Source organism: Pseudorasbora parva, chromosome 7 (assembly GCF_024679245.1).
Source record: "Pseudorasbora parva isolate DD20220531a chromosome 7, ASM2467924v1, whole genome shotgun sequence".
NCBI classification, from domain to species: domain Eukaryota; kingdom Metazoa; phylum Chordata; class Actinopteri; order Cypriniformes; family Gobionidae; genus Pseudorasbora; species Pseudorasbora parva.
This window is the reverse complement of record NC_090178.1, coordinates 48,970,954-48,982,534: the sequence shown is the minus strand read 5'-3', so window position 1 is coordinate 48,982,534 and position 11,581 is coordinate 48,970,954.

The following is an 11,581-nucleotide window of genomic DNA, read 5'->3' as shown; positions in this document are numbered from 1 at the left end:
ATCTGCTGTAAATGGTCTATGATCTGCAAAATTGTCAAATTGTCATTGATTATCATTAATGACACACAGTGTCAGGTTTATTAGGCTGCTGTCACTTTAAGACCTGACACAGATCTGACACAAAAAAAATAGTTGCAAGATTTTTACTCTTATATTCATTTAACACGTTTTAACTCCTTTAAGAGGATACTTGACAAAAGCACATTGGCATTTCAACATAATTTTTTTCTGTGTTTTTGTCTGTTCAAGCACAACAGAGTGGCTTACTTTGAGCGTATGTCAGGTGTCATCTTATTGGACTTGATGTACAGATGTGACGTAAAGTGGCATGCTCATATTTCCCACGGAAACCCACCAATACCACTCAAATTATAACACATTTTTAAAAAAGTGGCATGCTCATATTTCCAACGGAAACCCACTAATACCACTCAAATGGTATTAGTGAATGGGGCTAAGATAAGGAGAGAGTTTTGAACACTGGCCGGTTATGTATACCTGCTCAAAAATTTATTTTCAAATATTTTTAACCAAAAAAAAGTTGCAGGTTGAAGCCAGATTTTTTGTATCAGAAGCATTGGATATGAAGCTATGTTTCTGAAGGATATCTCGTCTCCGAAGCCCTGAAGCGTGAAGCTTTCCCTGAATTACTTCCATTAAAATGCCTCTCAGTTTTAATCATTTAAGTAAAGGTGTGTGATAGATTTATATGAATTATGCCTGCCTTAGAGCTTGTTCTCATTCCATAGCTCATGAAAACCTAATTGAACATCATGTGGCCAAATGATTTAAATAGCTTGTTATTCATTCTCAAGTCGTTCAGCGATGAGGCGCAGTCAGCTATGAAGGTAAGTCACCGACATCTGTTGCCACCGGATCGGCCATTTCAGAAGGGTGAGGGTTTTAATAAGAGAGTGGCTGCTCGTAAAAAAAAGAAAGAAACGTGCTTAATAAGAATCAAGGCGAGAAATTAAATCAGAATCAGGTCTTCAGATCTCGTCTGTCAGACTGTCAAATCTTGGCCAGGGTTTCAGGAAGATCTCCTCCTTTTGTAGAGTCCTGCAATTCGAGTCTTTGAGCACAGACCATCAAAAAGAGATAACACTTGAATTGTTGGACTTGAAATTGCTTGGTAGGCTTCACCTGAGATTAAAAGAGCCAAGACATCTAAAGAAGATTGAAAGCTTTCAGGTTTTTTAAAACCTACAATACAGTTTCAATTACAAACAAAGCTCAACAAAAGAATACACAGCATATACACAAAATAAACCTTTCTGTGATAAAATGAATTCATTTATAAAAAAAAAAAAAAAAAAAAAAAAGACCTATTATGTCCGAGTTGTTTTCTGGCTCTACTAGAGCAGGTTTTCCTGCTTGAATGTTGATTATTCCTCATATTCTCCATTATTGCGGCTCCTCTCTTCCCAGTCTGTCAGTAACTCTGTTTAGTTCCTGTCTCTATGAAGCCCCGCCTTCTGAAAAGCACAATGAACTCTGATTGGTCAGCTAGAGCAGTGTGTTATGATTGGTCCGCCATGGTCTTCTTGTAGCCACAGGTGTAAACCCTTGTTAAATTGTGTAAGGTTTACACACACTAGCTTCCATGACAGAGTTCAAGATACATCTTTTCATCTCACTAATGTCTGCAGCTGCTAGTTTGCTCTAGTGGAGTAATGTAGGGAATAATGAAAAAACATTAAATTAATTGGATTCATTTATATTGGATTTAAATTTTAATTTAAGTTTTATTAATGTTGTGCTTTTTTTCATATTAATATAGTTTTAATTCATTTTTATTTCAGTTAAAGTATTTTTAATACTTCAATGTCAAAGTATTTATTTTAGTTGCCAAGGCAACATTTCTTGTAAAAAAAAAAAACATTTAGTAAGTTTTTCATTTAATATTTGTCATTTATTTTATTTCAGCTCTATGAAGCTCATGCCTATAATTAATTTTAGCCCCATTCCTATTGATTTATAAGTAGGTATTACTATTCTATAACTATATTTATAAACCCTCATTCAGACCTATACTGCATAATAAGAAGTTATAGTTACATTTATATTATTTGTGTTATTACTCATAAGTCATGCATTTCCTTTTCAATGCACATGCTCAGAATCCATTATACACTGATTTATAAATATGAATTAATCAGTCATATGGTTCCATTAATGATAATATCGTTTTGTTAAAATCTATATCTCCTCATGGTTTTGCTTTTTTCCCATTATTTTATTCCAGGAAATATTGTTCATTAGTTACAATTACAAATAAACAGCTTCAAATGTGTAATAAGCAGATCTTCATGATCTTCATATCATCTGTGTTGTTGTTGTTGTTGCATTTATAGAGATTATAACTGTATTATTACACACAATAAGTGTTTATAAGGACACAACACGGCTATTAATAACAATATATTCACTTATTAGACAGAACTAGATCTGAATGACTAAAGTCATTGAAACTACATTATAATATAAAAACATTACAGTAGGGGTGTAACGATTCATTTTAACAATGATCCGATTCGACTGAAATAAAACAGTCACACCGATTGAAATTTTTGGCTAAAAAGTTACTGAATCGATTTCAAGACACTGAATCGTTTCGGATCATATCGTTCTAAATGAACCAATATCGTCCTTAAAGGTCCCATTCTTTGCGATTCCATCTTTCAAACTTTAGTTAGTGTGTAATGTTGCTGTTAGAGCATAAATAATACCTGTAAAATTATAAAGCTCAAAGTTCAATGCCAAGCGAGATATTTTATTTAACAGAAGTTCCCTTTCAAAGCCTACAGCGAGCGGCCGGTTTGGACTACACCGCTGCACTTCCTGCTGTAATGACGTCACTAAAACCGTCTGTTGACGAACCCTCCGCCCACAAGAACACGCAAAATAGGGGGCGCTGTCCTTTTGCTCTCGCAGGTCGAGAATATTAAGCGTCTTTTTGTAGAGTGTGTTTGTGGCCATGCCATTGAAGCGCTGTTATTTTCATCCCGGAGTCAAATCACCTTTGTTTGGCCTTCCCACAGACGCTGCACGTAGAGATCAATGAAACTATGTGCAGCACATTTTGCTGAGGACTGCTTCCTCAATCTCAATCAGTTCAATGCCGGATTCGCAGAAAGATTATTCTTAAAAGATGACGCAGTTCCCTCTTTGTCTGGAGAAGGCGTTGTTTATGGACCACAACCGGTAAGTGTATTTTATTATTTAAGTCGGTCCGTTTAACAGTTTATGTAACTCATGACACAAAGTGCAACGCTGTTTAGCTTTGTTAACTAACGTTAGATGGTAATTGAAACTAATCTGAAAAACTTAGCATATAAAAGTGTAGTAATTCATTCAGACACCATCGATTGTTGGTGTTTGTAATGATCAGTTTAAACTCCTGAATAGACAGCTTACCATTCTGAAACATCCAGCAAAAGTCTTTCCTGAGCAGGTTGTAATCGATCCTCTTCGATATTCTCCGGGTCTGATTCCGACAATATAGACATTTTTGCAATAACATTGAGCGCGCGTATGGTTTCTCCCCGTTATGGTAAGAGGCGGGACCTTTCCGGGCAACGTGCTAAGCTGCTGTCCAATCACAGCGCGGGAAGCGCTGGCCTAATCAGAACTCGTTACGTGTTTCTGAAGGAGGGACTTCATAGAACAAGGAAATCATCAGGCCACTTTTAGGAGAGAGGAAACAGCGGTATACAGATAAGTAAATTGTGTGAAAAATACTGTGTTTTTTTACACGCGAAACATGAACTCATGTTATATTGCACACTGTAAACACAATCAAAGCTTCGAAAACACGCGAAGAATGGGACCTTTAAATCGTATCGACAACCTCAAATTGTGATACGAATCGAAACGTTAAAACGAATCGTTACACCCCTACATTACAGCAATGTAGGCTGTGTCTTCATAAGCACATTCATGGAATCATACGACTTTATAATATTTATAATTCAGTATATAATGGATTATGTGCATTCAAAAAGCAAATGCATAAATATAACTATAACTGTTCTTATAATGCAGTATAGGTCTGAATGAGTCTATAAGTATATTTACAGAATAGTAATACTTATAAATAAGTATACATAGGGCTATAAATCATTATAAGCATGTGCTTCATAGAAGGTGACATACATTTTTCTATCTTTTATATGTGGTGGATTATTTGAACTAGTCTTAACTGGAGGTATTGTCTGTCTGAATATGCATGGATGTAGCAGCAGATTGGATGCATTTTTCTCCAGTGCATCTAAAGCACAGCATGCTAAAATATCAACACTATGATAAGAAAATGTAATCTAGACAAACTTCTTGTCCTAACCAATTGGCTAATCAGTTGTGATCTTTTTAATCTTTTGAAACTGTGCACAATAATGCTGTGCACAGTCTCTGCAGGATCAACAACCAGCAAGAAACATTATAAATGCTGATCCTTCAAAGTCTAGAATTAAAGTGATTCAAATCTAAAGTAGAGTCACTCATTTGTCATGTTCCCCAAACCTACTGTTCAGTCAGAGCTCACGCTGACCCACAAGCATTATTATTCTTATCATTTAAGACCTGGTATAGGATTAGCTTAATCGTCCCATTTTCATGTGCTGGCTGCCAACTGGAGAAGTGCGTCTCATGCGTGATGCTGTTTTTCTGCTCTTATGTCTTTGGTCTGTGTCTTTAGGTGGTCTGTGATGAGGTTCAATCCCCCAAAATAAAAAAAGCACGTCTGTCTGCGCTCAGAAGAATAATTACAGACGTCTGATAATCGCTGACAGCCTCTGATTCAGACTTCTTAAACATAAGATTCTCCTTCCTTTTGGTCAAAATCACACTCCTCATGCAGATGTACTCAGATATCAGATGTCCGCATATCGCCTGTGAAAAACAAAGGAAAATATTTCAGGTCCAAAATGACATTGGACCCCATTGACTTTCATTGAATAAATAAAACACACACACATACACACCAACTTAAGCCTTTTCCAATAACATCTGCAGGACAAATATAGCCCTTTACAGATTTGGAATTACACAAGAGTGAGTGACAGATATTTATCTTAAAAAGCTAGATTAAAGAATAAACCAGATAAGCAGTGACCATTTTAATGAACAAGCGTCTATGATAACAAATCCAGACGGTTTAGCTTTGTAAGAACCAGATCATCCATCAAGCAATTAAGGAAGTATGTAAATGAACATGAATATGTGCATATGAATCAAATCTAATTATAGCTGCTGCCAAAGCACTTATGGGATATGACAAAAAATAATAATCATTGAGCATTTGTGATTGTGAATTTTGAAGCGCCAGTCATAATTATGAGTGGGATATAAGTTATTAAAGAGAATTACACTCTGTAACTTGAGGGCTGTTGCTCATGTTATTTATTTTCTGCATAATACTCCATAATACAGTAAAGTGCAGTGCATTGTTTTATATACACACTCACCTAAAGGATTATTAGGAGCACACACTAATATTGTGTTTGACCCCCTTTCGCCTTCAGAACTGCCTTAATTCTACGTGGCATTGATTCAACAAGCTGCTGAAAGCATTCTTCAGAAATGTTGGCCCATATTGATAGGAGAGCATCTTGCAGTTGATGGAGATTTGTGGGATGCACATCCAGGGCACGAAGCTCCCGTTCCACCACATCCCAAAGATGCTCTATTGGGTTGAGATCTGGGGACTGTGGCGGCCATTTTAGTTCAGTCAACTCATTGTCATGGTCAAGAAACCAATTTGAAATGATTCGAGCTTTGTGACATGGTGCATTATCCTGCTGGAAGTAGCCATCAGAGGATGGGGACATGGTGGTCATAAAGGGATGGACATGGTCAGAAACAATGCTCAGGAAGGCCGTGGCATTTAAACGATGCCCAATTGGCACTAAGGGGCCTAAAGTGTGCCAAGAAAACATCCCCCACACCATTACACCACCACCACCAGCCTGCACAGTGGGAACAAGGCATGATGGATCCATGTTCTCATTTTGTTTACGCCAAATTCTGACTCTACCATCTGAATGTCTCAACAGAAATCGAGACTCATCAGACCAGGCAACATTTTTCCAGTCTTCAACTGTCCAATTTTGGTGAGCTTGTGGAAATTGTCGCCTCTTTTTCCTATTTCTATTTGAGATTAGTGGTACCCGGTGGGGTCTTCTGCTGTTGTAGCCCATCCGCCTCAAAGTTGTGTGTGTTGTGGCTTCACAAATGCTTTGCTACATACCTCGGTTGTAACGAGTGGTTATTTCAGTCAAAGTTGCTCTTCCATCAGCTTGAATCAGTCGGCCCATTGTCTTCTGACCTCGAGCATCAGCAAGGCATTTTCGCCAACAGGACTGCCGCATACTGGATGTTTTTCCATTTTTACACCATTCTTTGTAACATTTATTTATGTTATATATTACATAAATAAATACTGTAACTGTTCTACAGTCTAGTCTATACAGAGTATTTTAGATACAGAAGTAACTGAAATTAAATTACAGAAACAAAAAAAGTTGACGGGAAAATGTGCGGCCCTTCACGCAAGCTCTGACCCAGGCGTACACACAAAAACGGGTGAAATGAGAAATAGCAACACCATCGGCAGATGGAAGAAATACTTGAAAGTGTGTGAAACTGTAGACCGTTGTGTAAAAGAAATGGCAACACTGCCTCTCATAAATAACATGAAGACTTCACAAAGCAAGTCTTTCCACAATTAACAGCCTACACGAACACCCGTTTAATCAATCTGCTGTGTAAAACAAACAAAATCAGACGAAAATTACAACAGAAATGCAAATTACAGATTTTCTCAGTCGCTTTGGTGCATTTCTCACACCAATATTTACATTTGCACACCAGTGAATTCAACCTCCACAACATTTAGTCATTTGTGCACATCATAGTAGCAGTAGCATAGTTTCTTATTCCTTCCAAAAAATTGCAAATGCTTTTGGACATGCATCAATTGCTTTCATACAACTCTGCTTTTTTACACCATTATCACTTGCTTATGTCATGTCAGTCAAAATTAACTATACTTGTGAATGCTGAATAGTCATTCTATGTAAAACAAACAGTCTTCATTTCATTGCTTGAGTCATTACATACAAAAATGTTGAACTAACTGTCAAAATCTGTCAAGCAAAAAAAAAGAAAAATAAGAAAAAAGAAAATGTGTCTCGCTGTGATGTGGCCAGACAGAGAGGAACGTCTGGATGCACATCAATGATTACAGTATATGTATGTTGTATGTTCAGTTCCAATATGTACTCCAATATTGTGCACAGCTCTTTTGCCACTCAAGTGCCTTTTTGGCATTAGTAATGCCTATACTGTGCCCTCCAAACAAAATTTTTCTCCTCTTTTCCACCTCACCAATGATAACTCCTACTTCACATTGAGTGAAGTTACGTTTTTTTGATTTCCTCTCTGTGTTTGCCATGATTTCGCAATCGATAAATATTAACTTGTGGGCATTTTACAGACTATTTATGGGCAACTATGGGCGTGACATGAAACCGCAAAAGCTGTGCTACATTTTGAATTTATTGTGATTTATTAAGGGAAAACTGTGTAGGATGTGTGTGCGTACGGTTTTATAAATCCAAATATTTCTGTGCGTATGCACGTCCTGTGCTCGAACTGTATAGACGATTTGATAGGATGTCAGATAGAAGTGACATCCTATCATCTCTATGTCACTTCTGACGTAAATCCTATGCAAAGTTTTATAAATGAGGCTCCTGATCTCTATATTGTTCAAATGACTTCAAACTTAACTTTCATTTTATTTGCGTAAAAAGTCACATTCATCCACTTATATTGTGCATCCCTTGGACAATGTTTCTGTGCAGCTTCATCAGTGCATAAGCAGCAACTCTCGTTTAAAGCAATGAAATACAAGCTACACTATATTGCCAAAAGTGTTGGGACGGCTGCCATTACATGCTCATGAACTTTAATGCCATCCCATTTTTAATTCGTAGGGTTTAATATGGAGTTGGCCCACCCTTTGCAGCTCTAACAGCTCCAGCTCTTCTGGGAAGGCCTTCCTCAAGGTTTAGGAGTGTGTTTATGGGGATTTTTGCCCATTCTTGTAGAACTTCATTTGTGAGGTCAGGCACTGATGTTGGACGAGAAGGCCTGGCTCTCAGTCTCCGCTCTAATTCATCCCAAAGCTGTTCTATCGGGTTGAGCTCAGGACTCTGTGCAGGCCAGTCAAGTTCCTCCACACCAAACTCCTCATCCATGTCTTTATGGACCGACGCTTTGTGCACTGGAGCGCAGTCATGCTGGGACAGGAAGGGGCCGTCCACAAACTGTTCCCACAAATTTGGGAGCATGCAATTATCCAAAATGTCGGGGTAAACATGCCAAACCCAGACTCGTCCATGGGATTGTCAGACAGTGAAGCGTGATTGGTCACTCAGAGAACACGTCTCACTGCTCTAGTCCAGTGGCGGCTGCTTTACTCCACTGCATCCCACGCTCTGCATTGCTCTTGGTGATGTAAGGCTTGGATGAGCTGCTCGGCCATGGAAACCCATTCCATGAAGCTCTCTACGCTGTTCTTGAGCTCATCTGAAGGCCACAGAAGTCTGGAGGTCTGTCGCTATTGACTCTGCAGAAAGTTGGTGACTTCTGTGCACTGTGACCCTCAGCATGCGCTGACCCCACTCTGTGATTTTACATTGCCTAATACTTTGTGGCTGAGTTGCTGTTATTCCCAATGGCTTCCACTTTGTTATAATCCCACTAACAGTTGAGCGTGGAATATTTAGTAGTGAGGAAATGTCAGGAATGGACTTATTGCACAGGTGTCAGCCTATCACGGCCCCACGCTTGAGTTCACTGAGCTCCTGAGAGCGACCCATTCTTTCACTAATGTGTGTAGAAGCGTCTGCAGGCCTAGAGCTGGAGTTATACACCTGTGGCCATGAAGAGACTGAACACCTGAACTCAGTTATTTGAAGGGGCGTCCCAATACTTTTGGCAAAATAGTGTATGTGTCTCAGTCTGCAATATATCATAGATACACATATTTAATCGAATCATGCACACTATTCTGAGAGTCCAACAGAAGTGAGCTGCAAGTATTCGAGTGTGTTAATCATCTAAAGTCACATTAAATTCAACACGATAACCACTTGTCGATTTTCTCTCCCAGGTTTGCATCATAAATCTTTCAATTAGACAGGCTGTGTGTTCTTGTCCATGGAGCAAATATGCTTTTTATAGTATTAAGCCTGTCAGCTATACAGTTCCAGCCATATTTCTGAAGAGATTCCAGCCAAGGAGAGCTCAATTTGTTTTATTCCCAACCTTTCCCACCCCGTCCTCCACAAATCATTGAAGAAAAAAGAGGTGTAAAGTAAACCTCCATCATGGGAGGGGAAAAGTACCTTTTAAGATGTGACAAAGCCTCTGCTAATGGGGGTTATCCATCCTGGGCTTTCAAAATGTCACATTCCAGCCCTGTTCATTTGCATAACCTCTAAAGCGTCCCTGCAAGTGAGAGTGCATTGATTTAGTCGCCGCCTTACAAGCTACTTGCCTTGTTGACACAGTCAACTCCATCAGAGTTAAGGCAGTCGCTAATCCACTGAGCGTGACTCGCGCGCAGATACTCGAGCCGCTCGCCGCCGGCCGTTAAGCATGCATCCATCTGACACTCGCAGTAAATATCGATGGCATATCACTGTGTGCTTTCTGAGTGTCCGTGAGAAATAAAGTAACACACACACTGATTATTGGCATGGAGATATCTCTTCGCTGTAGATGCTGTGAAAAGCCGGTGTACTTCCCCCATAAATTTTGGATCGTTTAGGTAGTCTTGAAAAATATTCAATATGCTTAGTGAGGCTTTGCTGTGCAGCTTCTTATCTTACACATGCTTAATTAAGGCAATTACCCGTGTTTGATCTCGTAATGAGAATTCTTTGTTTTCAAATGGCTGGTTTGAAAACAGGCTGTTAAAGCTTTCAACACTTCGGCCACTCGCGTCACAACAGGAGATGTTTCATTAGGGATGTTGTTAAAGGGACAGTTCACTCAAAAAAATAAAAAACATAAATCTACCATTCATTTATTACTCTTGTGTTTTTTTCCGTGGAACACAAGCAGAATCATCCACAGTTTTTTTCACACTGTGACAGTTACATACAGTTGCACAACTGGGCTGTTGAATGCTTGATTCTGATTGGCTGACGAGCAATCTAAGGTGTGCAATTATTTTCAGGGAAACACATGGCAAGAGTAGTCCCAGGCAGGTTTTGACCGCATTACAGTTCCATATCACTCCGCCATAGGATTTTTCAGAGGTCCTTACAGTTGACAACAGCAAAATAACAAGAAACACAGATCAAGCAAATAAATACAGGACATTTTGGATAATTGGAAACAAAACCTAATTTCCATGTTTTTTCCAATAAATTATGTTTTAGTATGTATGGAGTGCATATGAAGATTTTAGATGCAACAGCCACTAAATGGTACCTCCGCCAAAAATAAGATAATCACATTGAGTTACAGGTCACTCAAAAGATCAAATTCTATTATTATTTTATAGACAAACTAAATCTTCCTCAGGTTTTTTTAAATTTTCTCCACAAAATGGCCTTCATTTATGAAACTATATATATTTGTAAATTCACTCGTAAAACAAACGTTTTTGAAAACTCTCCTTCGGAGTCACAAACGCTTCGTAAAGACCTGATTTAATAGTTAAACGTGTATGTGAATGAATTCCAATTATTCATAATTATAGGGTGCATGTGCACGCTCATTCACAATTAACATAATCCCTGATTCCCCACCTATCAATTACAACTATGCAAATTAGGTGTACAGGAGCGCTGGACACACAATTTATACTTCTCAATTTTAGCTCCAGTATATATTTCTCCATAAATGCTGAAGAAACTAATTGGCTATATGCTTAACAATAAATATTTAATTAACGTGTCCATCCAAGCATTTTTAACCAGCTACAAAATGGGACAAGTGCTCTTCGGAAGACTCAGCCATGTTGGTTGCTAAGATTTGGAATATTCACGGCAGTGTTACTAGTATATTATTAAAAAGATAAATATTATTGAATATTCTCAATTGTTGTTCAGTCATTGTACAAGTAGAATGGTGTATTTAGAATAGTATAGAATAGTATTTGTCCCATCCCACCTCCACTGTGATTGGACGGCTGGGTAAAAAGTGTTAAACAAAAAGTGTTTACCCAATGTTAAACAGCTACAAAGGTACTCTCAGCTACAAAAAATGACAAACTAACTTGTGAAATATTATTATGGTACATAGTGCATTAAAATGCAGTGTCATCCATTTGCCTAAATGTTTTTTTACACACCAAAAGATTGTTTAAGTACCATTTAGGTAAGGTATGGAGCAAGTGTAAATATCTTTCTTACCAACGAACATTTTGAAAATACGAACATTTTAATGAACCAAAAATGTCTGAACAATTTACGCTTGTGTTTAATGAATGAGGCCCAGTGGCAGTTATGTATTGAGGCCCATACAATTAATCATCAGCTCCATTGCAGTACATGATCGTTAG